The following is a 7,422-nucleotide window of genomic DNA, read 5'->3' on the forward strand; positions in this document are numbered from 1 at the left end:
AGGTTTCATATGAGCCATGAGGAGCCAGAGAAAGATTATCTCATGTTCTGGGCAGAATGGCAAAGGAGTGATCCGTATCTCCCCTCCCCCCAATGCTGTCACTGTGTCACCAGTGATGTTCCCTGGCCGGAAATGGTTGTGCCCAGCACAAGAGCAATCTGCAAGGGTCATGGGCAGCAGGAAGCATGCTGTGGAAGGCAGATCAGAACACCCAAAGGTGGACAGGTGAGACCTCAACCTCATGGGTACGTGCCTGCAGTATAGGGCTGGGGAAGAAGTTAATGAGACTTGTCTTTGTGACTTGAGAACTGTGCTGGTCAGTCAGCTTTTGTTGGTTATTAGTTAATCATAGGAGCCATTATTATTTTTTAAGATTTTATTTCTTTATTTGACAGAGGGAGAGAGAGAGATCACAAGTAGGCAGAGAGGCAGGCGGGGTCGGGGGGAGCAGTCACCCCACCGATCAGAGAGCCCGATGTGGGGCCTGATCCCAGGACCCTGAGATCATGACCTGAGCCGAAGGAAGAGCCTTTAACCCACTGAGCCACCCAGGCACCCCAGGAACCATTATTATTAATACCTAATTACAAATTTGGGAAATGCAAAACAGAAAAATTACCTGTGACGCCACTGTTTCAAAACCCATATCTTAAATAAAAATGGAGTTGCTCTCTAAAAATATACATACCTCTGACCTTTGAACAGTATGGGTTTGAACTGCACAGATCCACTTGTATGCAGATTTTTTTTTTTTCAGTAAATACCATACAGTACAGTACGGTATTTCTCTTCCCTGTGATATTCCTAACACATTTTCTTTTCTCTTCCTTACTTTATTGGAAGAATACAGAATGGATTACATATAACATGTAAAATATGTGTTAATTGGCTACGCTGTCAATAAGGCTTCCAGTCAATAATAGACTAAGTAGTTAAGTTTTGGGGGAGTCAAAAGTTATATGTGGGTTTTCAATTGTGCAGGGGTCAACACTCCTAACCCCCCGACCATTGTTCAGGGTGGGCTGTATATATTTATACCCACCTCATAGGCATTTTGTCATCCATATTTCACCCTCATTATTTTTTTAAAGATTTTATTTATTTATTTGACAGACAGAGATCACAAGTAGGCAGAGAGGCAGGCAGAGAGAGAGGAGGAAGCAGGCTCCCCGCTGAGCAGAGAGCCCCATGCGGGGCTCGATCCCAGGACCCTGGGATCATGACCTGAGCCGAAAGCAGAGGCTTAACCCACTGAGCCACCCAAGTTCCCCAACACCCTCATTATTTTTAATAATTGCATGGTATCTCATTGTGTGAACACATGAAAATAAACAGTAAATCTGAAATGTTGAAGCTTATCAAAAGGTACAGATAATACCGTAACAAAAAAAGAAATGTCCCTGTATCCACTACCTGTATTTACTAAATGCTAGCATTTTGCTTTAAAAAAAAAAAATGCCTTAAAGGAGCCTTCTATGAGGCATGTGAGTGGTAATTCCAAGGGACCTCTCAGAACTAGATGGGATCTGCTGGAGAGATGTGGGTGCGTACCCAAGCTATTACAAATCGGGAACCAGAAGGTTACCGTGGTTGTTTTGAAATCACAGGCCAGAGGGTGTGGCACTTTGGTGAAACTCCATTATGCAAAGGAGTCAATGGACCCCAAGAGACAAGGCCACTCAGCAAGAAAATAAAACACAGAAGCCCACCCTAGGGTGTCTGACCCCAGGTGCTGAACTCTTCTGAATTAGCATGCTGACATCACCCTCCCTGGACCCCCGGGGTTCTCAGGGAAAGCAAGGCTTGACCTGGAAGCTGCCCCTTCTGATGCTGACTTCCCACAGTTCTAGTGCAGCCCTGGTGACAATGTCAGCCTGGCCCAGGACACACACTGGAGCAGAGTCAGTGCCGGTGAAGGACATTCATTCGCAATGCAGGTTCAAGACTCGCCTCCAGAGCCGCCCAGATGCCATTGGAAAGGAGCTTACTGCAGTGAGTCACCAGTAATTGGGTCTCAAGGGCAAAGGAGCCTAGCAACATTACTTCCTGGGGATTTGCCTCCATGAAACCCAACTTCAGGATAGCAACCCCAGGAAAGAAAGCCTAGATTTAACTGACACCAGCACAACCCTGGGGAAGATTCGCCTTCATTTTACCTCCACTTCCTCTCTCTTCTGTTCTCATGTCTCACTGTGTTTTAAGAGAAAATACTTTACCTCTCCACAGCTCCTACTTTTACTTGCCAAAAGTTTCTGGGGAAGGTCACAGGGTCTCTGGGATTCAGTCCTTCTGCTTTTCTGGCTTATTATTAATCTTGCAGAGGCAGTGTGAAATTTTGAAATGAGGTCATTGTCTGAACTTTGCAACTCCTTCCAATGACCAGAGGGCTGGCACCAGGCTGAGTCTGAGACCAGAGGCGGTGATCTTTTCCTTCTTTGTCGAAGAAACTCTCACCATCCTTGGCAGAGGGCAGCGCTCTGTGGGGGAATGCCAGAAGGAGACTCTGTGTGACTGCTTTTCAAATGGCAAACCAATTGCCAGATCCTGAAATAACACAAAGTCACAACTGGGCATTGGTTGAGAATGAGGCTGAGAATGAATTAAGGGAGGAAAAATAATATTAAAATAAGAAGAGCTGCATAGACTTGTCAGTTTGGTACAGAATGCCCCATGATGCAAACCAGCTCACTTGATGACCTTGCTAATTAACATGAAGCAAGGAAAGTGGGTCCAGGGTTGTGAGGGACCCCCAAGCCACCTTATACAAGCATATTCCTCCTTGGGAGGAAAAAAAAAGGGCAAATAATGAGCTGTGTAGCTTGGTAGCACTGATAAAACTCCATTTCTTCAGTAGAGTGACAGGTACATGGGTGTTTGTTTCATTATGTTTTATAACATATCTACACATTATATAGACTCATCAAATATTTTATAACTTGAAAGAATAAGCTAAAAGTGGGGGCCTGGGTGGCTCAGTGGGTTAAAGCTTCTGCCTTCTGCCCAGGTCACGATCCCAGAGTCCTGGGATCGAGCCCCTCATGGGGCTCTCTGCTCAGCGGGGAGTCTGTTTCCTCCTCTCTCTCTGCCTGCCTCTCTGCCAACTTGTGATCTCTGTCTGTCAAATAAATAAATAAAATCTTTAAAAAAAAGAATCAGCTAAAAAAAGGACAGGATTGGGGACATCTGTGTCTGAAACCCAGAATACAGGAAGGTGATGGGAAAGGATGTGGGAGGCTTCAGAAACTCCCCAGGATGGAATTTTTATGCTGGTAACTGTAGTAGACACCTGCTCTCTGCTGAGTGGATGTTCTACCACACAAAGATCTAGAATGTCTCTTCTGCATCTGTGACCTTAGGAGCAAAGTCTCGCCCCTTCTTTAATTCTGAACCTGTCCTCAGGGATTCCTTCAGCAAAACTGAGTCCTTCACTCTTTCTTGATGCAAGAGCTGCACACCCTCAAGACAGGGCCATGTGAGTTTGTGGTCACAATGGACTAGTTGGGGGAAGGGCTTGTGCTGGGCAGGGGGAAATCTGATTGAAGAGGCCCTTTTCCCAACTGATGTAGGGTCACGGGTCCCTCATGAACCACAACCTTAGTCAGCGTCCAGATGCATTTGATTACTAGAGGACTTTGAGGGACCCTAGGCCACGATAGCTGGGATGTAACAGAGAGAATCCATGTCCAGAGAACAGCGTAAATGAAATCAGTGGCTGCCAGTCCTTGGTCCACATGTGAGTACCAGCCCTGGACAAAGTATCAATCAATTTGTAGGAGATTACACAGACATCCTAAGCCATACCGGCAGAAAGCCATCAACTGTCCTTTCTTAGGAAACCTGCCCACTATGCTGGCTTGGGCATACTCAAATGTCCTTTCTTTTATGAAATTAGGGTCATAATAGATAGTTTAATAGAAACGTTCTTAACCAAACCCTCTCTTAAACAATATGCCGGATTAGCCAACCCTCTTCAATCTTTTGGTCAATCATACACACTAATAAGAATTATGTCAATTAATCCATATATAAAGTAATCAATTAAAGGTGCAAACAGGACACCTGGTTGGCTCAGTTGGTTGGACGACTGCCTTTGGCTCAGGTCATGATCCTGGAGTCCCGGGATCGAGTCCCACATCAGCTCCACGGGGAGTCTGCTTCTCTCTCTGACCTTCTCCTTGCTCATGCTCTCTCTCACTGTCTCTCTCTCAAATAAATAAATAAAATCTTTTTTTTAAAAAAAGTGCAAACAAAGGAACGCCTGGGTGGCTCAGAGGGTTAAGCCTCTGCCTTCGGCTTGGGTCACGGTCTCCAGGTCCTGGGATCGAGCCCCGCATTGGGCTCCCTGCTCAGCGGGGAGCCTGCTTCCCCTCTCTCTCTGCCTGCCTCTCTGCCTACTGTGATCTCTCTGTCAAATAAATAAACAAAATCTTTTTTTTTAAGTGCAACAAAAAGGATATTGACCAATGTCATAAGAGGGTAAACAAACACACAAACAAAAAAAAACAGTCATTTCTACAAAAACTAGATTGAATGCTTTGGAAACACTCAATAAAAGCACGTCATTAAAAAAGTTGTCCAAAAAAATGCTAACCAAGTTAGGAATGAGTGAGAGAACTGTAAAATATCAGGAGGAAAAACATAAAAATGAAGCAAGGTTTTGCAATCCGATCGCTTCACAAGTGTCCAGAGTGTCTTGCTCCATGTCAGAGAAATTGGAACAAGACAATACCACGTGGGCGGTTTGTGCAACAGTGATGAGCTCTTCCTTCAGCAGACCCGTAAGCAAAGAAAAGACTTAGGTCTACATCTGACCACTAGCAAATTACTACACATTTAGATATTTTTGAGTAGAATGAAGTCACTTAAAGAAAGAACATACCTCTTTTACAGTGTTCCCATTTCAGCAGGTTTTTCAATGATCTGACCAATTCTCAGTTCCATTTACATCGGAAAAGAATACACCTACTTGGTAAAAGAAAAGGCTGACCCCAATAGCAATCCCTCCCAATCTAAAAAAATATTGGTCCAGGATATCAACTGAGTCCAGCAGTCTGGCCTTCTCAAGGTTAAGTGGCTATGAACTCTATTTCCAAGGTGTCAAGGGAAGATAGGTTATCAGTCTCACTTCAGTGCAACATTTATCTTAATCATGTATTTTGAGATTACTGGATCGGTGTATTTCTCTCCCTCCACTAATTCTCAAGAAGGCTCCATCTTTGGGGCACCTGGGTAGCTCAGTCAGTTAAGGGTCTGCCTTTGGGTTTAGGTCACGATCGCAGGTTCTGCCCCCCAACTGGGCTCTCAGCTCAGCAGAGAGCCCGCTTCTCCCTCTGCCTGCCGCTACCCCTGCTTGTGCTGTCTTGCTCCTTCTCTCTCAGTCAAATAAATAAATGAAATTTTTGGGAGGCGGGGGGTGGGGGGAGAGACGTCTCCTTCTTCTGGAAGCCAATACTATGTTGAAAGGAGACTGCCCAACCCTACAATTTTCATAAATGAGATCTTTAAATATTAATAATTTAAAAAACAAAGGAGGGAAACCCCAGCAACTTTAGACAGGCTATAAATAATTGGGCATTCAGTCAGAGCTGAATCGTAAAATATCTTGGAACTTGTCTGAACAGAATGTGCTTTCCTAGAAACCGTACAGCAAAATCGCCCTTGCCACTCTCACTCAGACCAGAGGAACCATATCTGAACTTCCTCATTCTTACAGTAAAGGTGCTAGTCTGGTACTCACAACCTGCCTTAGCAAAATCTTTACTGAGTGGCCGGATATGACCGAGACCACACCAAGATACCAATCTATAAACATTATGAAACAGTTTCCTTTCGAACAGCTTGCTTGTGTGCGTTTGCCTCCCTTCCCCTGGCCCTGACTACTTCCTCCCCAGCACTCTCTAAATTTCAGCTCAAGCTTGAACAAACTGGGCTGGATGCAGGGTGGATCCCTACAGACATGACCCAGACCCAAAGAACCCAAACGCTTCCCATGAGGACCACCAGTCAGAAGTCTGCTCAGTCCAGCTGCCGAGTGTAGAACGGGCCGGACAGCCTTCACAAACATCATGAGCAACAACCCCACCTCTCAGGACATGAAAAGGTCCCTTTTCAGACAGCCACTCACCCAGGTGGCTGGCATTTTGGATAAAGACATTATCTCCAGTGATATATCCAGCAGACATCTTTTGGAAGCTTGAACAAGGCAACCAAAAGTGATCAGAGTGGATCTTTCTTTCTAAGTGGATTCACCTTTCCTCAGTTCAGCTAGGCTGCCAGAACCTTCCATCTCCAGCCCATATCCACCATTGAGATAAAGGCAGAATCAACCAGACTCTTCCAACCAAACCAAAATGAGCTAAATTCTAGTCTTCCCTGTTTTTTTAGATTTACATCAGAACTGTCAAGGCACTAATTTTCACTAGTGTCTGTGACAGATTGCCAGAAAAGATAAGTTCCTCACTATCCAGAATAACCATGTACTTACAGGTTCTGTTTGTTGCTGGCTGCTTAAAAACTCAACAATAAACTACTTTATGCACGATAGCTAAAACGGCACACGATACACTGGCCCAAGGCTTGCTTTCTTTCTTTCTTTTTTTTAAGATTTTATTTATTTATTTGACACAGAGATAGAGATCACAAGTAGGCATTGAGGCAGGCAGGGGAGGGGGGGAAGCAGGCTCCCTGCTGAGCAGAGAGCCCCATGTGGGGCTTGATCCCAGGACCCTGAGATCATGACCTGAGCCGAAGGTAGAGGCTTAACCCACTGAGCCACCCAGGCGCCCCCCCCCCCAAGGCTTTTTATTATTCGTATACTTCAACTCACTCTAGTCTTGCTCTGCTTTGAGCTTTTTCACTTAAAGACCCTTCTAAAGCCACTTCTTGCTCTGGATCAAAACAGTCTCACTGACCCCACCAGCTTAAATGACCAGCACGATAATATTAAGTTTGCCTAGGCTCTGCAAATTTCCCCAGGATGGCAGAGCGCTTGGGGTTCTAGGGAATCATTTTTCAGGGATTGGGAGCAGGAGCAGAGAACAGCTCATGCTAGGATGGACATCCACCAAGGCCACCTCCTCCAGACCACCTGGGGTGTCCATAGAGAAATCAGCAACCCCAGGACACACTAACAGCCACCCATAAACACGATTACCGCCCCTGTACCTGCTGGGGCACCTGCGTGTAGCCCAAGGCTAGCTCATCATTTCTTCCCAACCCATGACTCCTTTCCCCAATGCTTCATCCAAGTCCCCACCAGAAGAGACTTAAGTGAAGTGATAGACCTTTGTCCTCCAGTCAGGAGGAATCATGGCCCTTTCTGTCTCTCCTGGCTTTGGGAAAGGAGAAAGAAATTTCTCCACTTTGTGTTTCTGGGAGTTTGATGCTGAAATTCCTTAGGTTGTCCAAGTGGCCCAGGACCCT

General features: G+C 45.4%; 1 protein-coding gene across 2 annotated transcripts in view; it reads left to right on the plus strand.

Annotated features, from left to right (window-relative positions):
* Positions 1-7,422, plus strand: part of RAB37 (RAB37, member RAS oncogene family) — a 57,974-nt gene that overhangs the window by 11,919 nt on the left and 38,633 nt on the right. The window lies entirely within an intron of this gene.

Source organism: Mustela erminea, chromosome 18 (genome assembly GCF_009829155.1).
Source record: "Mustela erminea isolate mMusErm1 chromosome 18, mMusErm1.Pri, whole genome shotgun sequence".
Lineage (NCBI taxonomy): Eukaryota > Metazoa > Chordata > Mammalia > Carnivora > Mustelidae > Mustela > Mustela erminea.